The following is an 8807-nucleotide window of genomic DNA, read 5'->3' as shown; positions in this document are numbered from 1 at the left end:
ATGAACCTTACTACAGTAAAGAAACAAACTCATGGAGTTCCTGTCATGGCACAGAGGAAACCAATCTGACTAGGAACCATGAGGTTGTGGATTTGATCCCTGGCCTCACTCAGCATGTTAAGGATCCAGCATTGCTGTGACCTGTGGTGTAGGTTGCATACGCAGCTTGAATCTGGCATTGCTGTGGCTCTGATGTAGGCTGGTGGCTACCGATCCGATTAGACCCCTAGCCTGGGAACCTCCATGTGCCACATGTGTGGCCCTGAAAAAAAGACAAAAGACAAAAAAAAAAAAGGAATAAAACTTTGAGAACAGACTGTGGTTGCCAAGGGGGAGGAGGAGGGAAGAGAGGTGGACTGGACATTTGGGGTTAATAGATGCAAACTATTCCATTGAAGTGGATAAGCAATGAAATCCTACTGTATAACACGGAGTTAAAGAATATATATATGCATGAGTTAAAGAATATATATATGTATATATGACTGGGTCACTTTGATGTACACAAAATTTGACAGAAAAATGTAAATAAAGTATAATAGAAAACATAAACAAAAAATTATATATACTAAAACTTGCAGCAATTGACTTTCATTCTTTATGAACCTTTTTATCTTAACTGCACAGTAGGGCAACCTCCTTTCCCTACAGGATGTCTTGGGTCTGCTTTCCCCATCATCACTTCCCTACCACCTTGCATCCCGCTATTATTTTATGTTGGACATTTTTCTAGCCCAAAAGTCAAAGATGACTAAAATCACAGAGAATGATTAAAAAGTCAATCTCAAACATTAGATTCTATTTTTTCTTAAGCTGTATCTCTCCAGAGCTCTATTTATAGTTTATCAGAGGACTGGACAATTGATTCAAATAACAAATTATATCACCTTCCCCACAACCCAATCATGTTACTGACTGATTTTTTTTTGGGCTTATCAGACACAACCTAGATTCTAGATTTATAAGGAGATCCTGCTGAATAGCATTGAGAACTATGTCTAGATACTCATGTCGCAACAGAAGAAAGGGTGGGGGAAAAAACTGTAACTGCAATGTATACATCTAAGAATGACCTGACCCCCTTGCTGTACAGTGGGAAAATAATAAAAAAATAAAAAATAAATAAAGTGAATTAAATACTTATGCTAATTATTCTAGACTCTGAATGAATGGAATGAGGAGGAGGATAATATGTTGGTCTTGTTGGAAATAGGAAGTAATATAGCTTCATCAGTAGGGAGAAGGAACTGAGTTAATTTACAGTGGTGATTTTGGTGCTTATTGTCCCAAAGGACAGGGAAATTGGGAACATTGGGATTTATTAAATCTGTCTACTCTCCAAGAACCAACCCTTACATGCACATTTTCTGTGTGCTTCTGGGAACCTCTGTGAATTTACTTTTCTATTCTTAGAGTGAAGGATGGAAGTGGTCTGCTTCTGTATAAAATACATATTGTACAAATCTACCAGTTCTCCTCATTTACTCATGTGAAATATTCTCTTTGCTCCCTGATTCTGTAACTATGTCTACTCAAAAGAACCCAAATAATTGTTTTGATAAGTTTTCTGCCCAGTCGACAAAAAAAAAAAAAAAAAAAAAAAAAAAAAAAAGCCTGTTTTACTCAGATATTACATGGCCATGGCAGGGACTCGATTTCTATTCACTTATTTATGCTATTGTTATTGTCATTATTATTATTATCATTATTTTTAACTTCATCCTTGGGATATCATATTGCCTTTATAGCAGCATTAAAACAAAATAATATATACCCAGTATAATAAATCAGGAGTTCAAAATACTTGCTCAATTCTCCCCAAATTAGGTTTTTAGACTAAAGTATAAATTTATCTGAGTTCCATTCATGGCTTAGTAGTTAACAAATCCAACTAGGATCCACGAGGATGCAGGTTCAATCCCTGGCATTACTTAGTGGGTTAAGGATCTGGTGTTGCTATGAGCTGTGATGTAGGTCACAGACATGGCTCAGATCACATGTTGCTGTAGCTGTGGTGTAGGCCAGCAGCTGTAGCTCCGATTTCACCCCTAGCCTGGGAACTTCCATATGCCGCAGGTGTGGCCCTAAAAAGGAAAAATGCATGTATATATGCTGACATCTCCTTTCAAATAAATAAATAAGTAAATAATTTTCCCTGTCAGGTCCCTAAATGAATGATAATTCTCTATTAAGTAACATAGCTGTAAAGTGTTTCAATTATCTAGGACAATGGGTTCTTTTTTTCCTTACATAAAATTCTTATTAAAAAAAAATAGAGGGAGTTCCCGTCGTGGCACAGTGGTTAACGAATCTGACTAGGAACCATGAGGTTGCGGGTTCGGTCCCTGCCCTTGCTCAGTGGGTTAACGATCCGGCATTGCCGTGAGCTGTGGTGTAGGTTGCAGACGTGGCTCGGATCCTGTGTTGCTGTGGCTCTGGTGTAGGCCGGTGGCTACAGTTCCGATTCGACCCCTAGCCTGGGAACCTCCATATGCCGCGGGAGCGGCCCAAAGAAATAGCAAAAAGACCAAAAAAAAAAAAAAAGAGAAAAAGAGAAAAAGAAAACAAAAAGGCTGGGGGTGGGAGGTGGGGAGACCCTTTTTAGAATGCTAAACTTGTGTCATGACTCTGAAAATTAATAAATTAAGAATGTTTGTTTACTGTAAAAAAAAAAAATAGAAAAATACTTCTGTTTTCAGTAGGTTTAAGGAAAAAAAAATGACTCTTTCCAGGTAGGCTAGAAATGATTATACTTCAGTTGTTTTTTTAAATATACAATAGTTCTTGGAAATAGTGGGAGGAAGCAAATGACTTATCAGTATTTATGTTTAGAGAATAAAAAATGAATTCTCTAGAATGTGTACATGTAGGTGTAACTGTGTCACCCTGCTGTACAATAGAAAAAAAATGTATTGGGGAAATAACTATTAAAAAAATAAATAATTAAAAATAAAATAAAATAAAAAACGAACTCTCAATTTTGCTTACGTGAAGTAATAAATCCTGTTCATACCAAGGGACAAATTCTCATGGTCCCCATTTTCTGTCTGGACCTTATGGGAAATTATAGATTCGATGTGATGCATAGCTATGGCACACTTCAGTGTATGTAGTAATGACCCTTGTGGATTCAGAAGTTTCCCCAGAGCTGGGCTTATCTGTTGATGAACCCAGGCCACCATCATATACCATTCCTATTTTTCCTCAAGAAAACTGCATCTTATTGTCATAGCCATAAACTCCTCTGCACAAATAGCATGATCCATTCCATTTATAGAGGAATAGACCAAACCCAGGAAAAGGGCCTTCATTTCCTCCTGACTTAAGTGCCCATATGCACTCAGGAGAGGAGAAGACATGGCACAATCCTAGGAAGATCCTCCCATTAGATTTGCACCTTCTAACATCTGATTTTTAATGATATCTGATGGCATACAAGTTAAAATAGTGAGTATATTTCTGTATTTAGGAACGGATATTGCGATTTATAAGAAATGTATGTGTGGTCATTTTGATGATCAAAATTTGATTCTCACATATGTTGGTGTTCATCTACAGTCCCTGACTCACACCTCACTAAACCCTTGGAATTTACAAAGTATTGAAAGTGATAATGATGTCTTTTGTTATGTTAATGAAGTGACTTTGGAAAGCACTGAAGGATGGGGATGGTTGCCAGTGGACAACTATGTGATTAGAAGGTTGGACTTTTCTGTCCCACCTCTTGACCTCTGGGGAGGGGAGAGAGGCTAGAGCTTGAATCAATCAATCAATCTCCAATGGCCAATGATTTCATCAATCATACCTATGAGGGAGTTCCTATTGTAGCTTAGTGGACATGAACCCAACTACTATCCATGAAGATGCTTGTTCTATCACTGGCCTTGCTGAGTGGGTTAAGGATCCAGTTTTGCTGTGAGCTGTGGTATAGGTCACAGATGTGGCTTGGATCCCTCATTGTGTGGCTGTGATATAGACTGGAAGCTGAAGCTCCAATTCGACCACTAGCCTGGGAACTTCCATATGTTCATATGGCCATAAAAAGCAAAAAACAAAACAAAAGCAAAACAAACAAAAAACATACCTATGAATAAAGCCTCCATATTAATCTAAAAGAATGAGGTTAGGAGAGCTTCTAGGTCAGTGAACATGTGGTGCTGAGAGGGGAATGCCTCTCTCTGAGGGAGCATGGGAGTCCCATGCCCTTTTAACATACCTTGCCCCATGCATCTCTTCCATCTGTCTGAAATCTTATAAAATATAAATATATCTGAGTTATATCTTTTTTAGGTATACTGGTAATCTAGTAAGTAAAACTTTCTCCAAGTTCTATAAGACATTCTAACAAAGTAATCTAATCCAAGGGAAGGAGTCATGGGAATTTCTGATTTATAGTCAGTTGGTCAGGAGCATAAGTAACAACCTGGACTTGTGACTGGTGTCTGAAGTCCAAGGAGGAGACTGATGGACCCTCCAATCTTTAGCCAGTTGGTCAGAAGGACAGGTAATAGGCTTGAAATTGGCTTCTGAAGTTTTTAGGGGGTGGAAGAAGTCTTGTAGTGCTGAGCATTTAATCTATGAAATATGATGCTTTTTCTGAGTAGATAGTATCAGAACTGAGTTGAATTCTTGGATAATCTGATGCTGTCCAGGAACTGTTTGTTGGTGTGAAGATTCACACACCCCTCTGTTGGAAAATTGGGTCACAGGACCTTTAACAAAGGAGCTCCATCAAAAGTCTACACTTCTTTGTTGGTTTGCTAAATTTTAAAAAGCCATATGAAATGTCTCAAAGGAAGAGAAAAATAGAATATCAGAAACATCCTCCCTGCTCTTAAAAAAATTCTGATGTATGACTAACACACTAAAAACTATAGACATACGCATACATAAAACTCATATTTTTGATAAGAAAGCAATAAATTTACCAACACAAGATGAGTTTTAAAAGATTACATATAAAAGTACTGAAGGGACAAAATATGAAGAAACATAACAGAATTTTTTCTTTTCTTTTTTCTTCTTTGATTTTTAGGACCTCACCCACAGCATATGAAAGTTTCCAGGCTATGGGTTGAATCAGAGCTGCAGCTGCTGGCCTACACCACAGCCACAGCAAAGCAGGATCTGAGCCATGTCTGCAACCTACACTACGCCTCGGCAACACTGGATCCCCAACCCACTGAGTGAGGCCAGGGATCAAACCTACATCCTCATGGACACTAGTCAGATTTGTTTCCACTGTGCCACAATGGGAATTCTGAAAATTTTCTTTTTTCTTTTTTTTTTCTTTTTTCTTTTTTTTTTTTTTTTTTTGGTTGGGCCTAGTGTTTGTTAAGAAATACAGAGATTCGTCAAGCAAACATGAGAAAATGAGATCCAAGATGTGTATTTCATTTAAAAAATGTCATAGAAGGAGATGGAAAAATTTCAGCTCTTGACTGAGAATATCTAGGCATATGCCTCCTTCTTTGAAATCATCACTCCTATTTTCTTTCATTTGCATCATAGCCACATTTTTTCTGAGCTTAATATTATTTAATTTTCAATATTGAAAATGATTTGGAAGTAAACTAAAATATTTAATCATATGATATGGTCTCCAGAAATTGAAGAAAAATTATATTACTTTGACTTGTTTAAGTATGGGCATTTTTGAGGTGAAATGCAGAATTTGGGGGGCAACAGTGTTCATACTCTTTAACTAGCATCTACAGGGAAAATAAAACTTGCCTTTTAGAACATTGTCAGCGCACATGGTCCTAAATACACAAGTTAAACATTTGCTTTACAAAGCAATAGTATCCTTCAGGCAGGTCATCACCTCTGCTATCTCTAATTTCACAGAAAATCATACCTAATAAATGTGAGTTGGCAGTCATTGGATTCATTTCTTGGTCTTTCCATGAGTCATCACCCATGTATGTGGAGAGGGCTCATGTTTCTCCATTTCACTGCCTGTTACTGTCTTGCAGGTTTTCTAATTTTGACCAATGAAGAGGGTTTTCCAAACATAGACAAGACTTCAACAGCCACATTAAGCATTTAACTGTTCATTCTTTTAGCTCCCATGCTGTGACCCTGTATACAAAATTTTAAAATATTAAAATTTTTGTGCTAGCAGCAGGGATTGTGAACACTTTGGTTCAGATCCCTAGTGGTTAAGACAATTGCTCCTGTCTTATTCCAAGAGGAGAAAAAAGGGAGAATTGTTGCCAAGTAGAATTGCAGAGATAGAGTTTTTTGGGTGAAGGAGAAAAAAACAGCTTTTATTTCTTCACCAAGCAAAGGAGGCTACAGCAGGCTAATGCCTTAAAGATTGTGCCTCCCTGCCACCACTTCGGGGAAGAATTGCAGGGAATTTTATAGTCTAAAAGGAGAAAAATAGGGTTTCAGATAAAAATCAGGGTTGGGGCAAATACACATATTTCTTTCTTTGGTGGAATCTTAGTCATCAAAGCTGGCGTCAGGATATCTCAACATGATTGTAGTGATGATCTTCTGGGTTATCATCTATAATAAAAGCACTTGCAAAAAGGGCGTATTGATCAGAGATTAGAACAAACTAGGAAAGTTTCTGAAAAACAATGTGTTAATAATCTTAAACTCGCAGGCAGTTGTCCTCAGGGTGCCTAATCCTTAGTTTACAGTTGATGGTCTTTAGGGTGCAGTCAAATGAGGGAGAAGCACAAGGAAGGGATCAAAGTTGTTCAGTATTAAAGTATTCATTTCTAAAAGAAGCATAAGGAAGATAACTTTTTGCCTTCTGTGGATAAATGCTTACATTATTATGTGTATCCTTGGGTGGTGTGGGCCAGGATCCTGCCCAGAAGCTGTGCTATTATTGCTTCACTGTTCCTCCCTTGTCTTTGTATCCCCTCCCTTCCCTGATTAGCAACTGTCTGAACCTGCTCCTTGAAACTCAGGGGAGGTAATGGAAGCTGAATGAGGCCTATTTCCTAAAAACAAAAAATGGGGGACACAGAAAGGCTTTTCTGCTCAGGAGCCCGTCAGGGCCCTGCTTGCTTTCAGTATCTTGGTTAAAAGCTGGCAAGATAGGAAACATAAGCAAGAAAATTACCTTTAAAAAGTTCCCCTGTGATGCAGAAGTTAAGTATCCAGCATTGCCACAGCTATGGTGCAGATCACAACAGTAATGCAGGTTCAGTCCCTGGCCCAGGAACTTCCACTTGCCACAATGAAAAAAAAAAAAAAAAAAAAAAAAAATTTCAATTATCTCAAACCATGCCCTAAAGATACCATTCTTACCTCCACACCGGAGCTATGTAAATGATTTAAAAGACTGGGTCTCAAGTCCTCTTAAAAATGAAACTCAAGGGCCTTTACTACTTTTGGTTCATTTTCAGCTTCTCATTCTCAATTTTCTCTTACTTCAGAGGATTTAAGACTATGGAATTAAGCAAGTTTGTTTTAAAATACTGGCATTATTGCGGAGATGGGAAATCCCTTTGTTTTTTTTTTTTCTTCCTACTTCTTGACTTTTTCCTACCTTTCTTCCCTTTTCAATTTGATAATCACACAAATAAAGATTTTTTAAGGGGAATGGGGCAATAATATCTATAAAGAATGAATAGCAAATTAAAAGGCTATATTAACAAATTTAAAAAGAGAATGTCATTCATAAACTCCCTAAATGTTATATTACACTATATGCGTACATGTATAATTTTTTAATTTTATAATTACTCATGATTACTATTCTATGAATATTAACGTCTCCCTTACACTCCAATTTACACTCTAAAAGTGAGTCATTTTGACAATTCAGTGTATACCTCTAGATATTGTTTCTATTTCAATATAAATATGCATATAGAGGGATTTTTGAGACCAAAAACAAGAGATCATGCTACATAAAATCTCACTATACATTATATTTTGCTATTTGTTTGAAATTAATAAGATTTTGGAAAAAAATTCCAAGTGAAGCCACATACATATATTATTCTCAGTTAGTAGTTCTTTGTTTTCAGCTCATATAGTTGCTATTTATTAAATCATTTCAGTAAGTTTAAACTTATACATTGTTTCTGAGTATTATCCATTTCAGCAATGCTGTAATGAAAATTATCAAGAATTTATGTTACATGTTGTGGGTTAATAAATGCAGGACAGATTTCAACATCTAGAATTAATAGGTAAAAGAAAAAATGTATTAAAATTTAAAATTTTATGGAAGATAAATGTTTTCTTTGTAAAAATAACATGAAGAATGTCTAAATATATATGTATTTTCAATTAATGATTTTTTCTAAGATCCTGTCAAAGATACAATTAAAATTAAATTCCCATAAAGAATTAGTGAGTTCACCTCTCCACACTTTCCCCAGCTCTGTGTATGTCAAAGTTTTAAATATGTACTTAAAAAGCAAGCAACATTTTTATCTATATTTTATTTTATTTTTTTTGTCTTTTTGCTATTTCTTTGGGCCGCTCCCGCGGCATATGGAGGTTCCCAGGCTAGGGGTCGAATCAGAGCTGTAACCACTGGCCTACACCACAGCCACAGCAACACGGGATCCGAGCCGCGTCTGCAAACTACACCACAGCTCAAGGCAACACCAGATCCTTAACCCACTGAGCAAGGGCAGGGACCGAACCCGCAACCTCATGGTTCCTAGTCGGATTCGTTAACCGCTGCACCACGACGGGAACTCCTTTATCTATATTTTAAATTTACATAATAATCAGTGAGTAAAATTCTGTTTTTAAGTCACATTATTGTAAATTATCATTTTTCTATGAATTGTTCTTCAAATCATTACCTATTTTTATTTTTTTACATA

This window comes from Sus scrofa, chromosome 2 (genome assembly GCF_000003025.6).
Source record: "Sus scrofa isolate TJ Tabasco breed Duroc chromosome 2, Sscrofa11.1, whole genome shotgun sequence".
In the NCBI taxonomy this organism is placed as follows: domain Eukaryota; kingdom Metazoa; phylum Chordata; class Mammalia; order Artiodactyla; family Suidae; genus Sus; species Sus scrofa.
The sequence above is the reverse complement of the archived record's forward strand: the minus strand, read 5'-3'. Positions refer to the sequence as shown.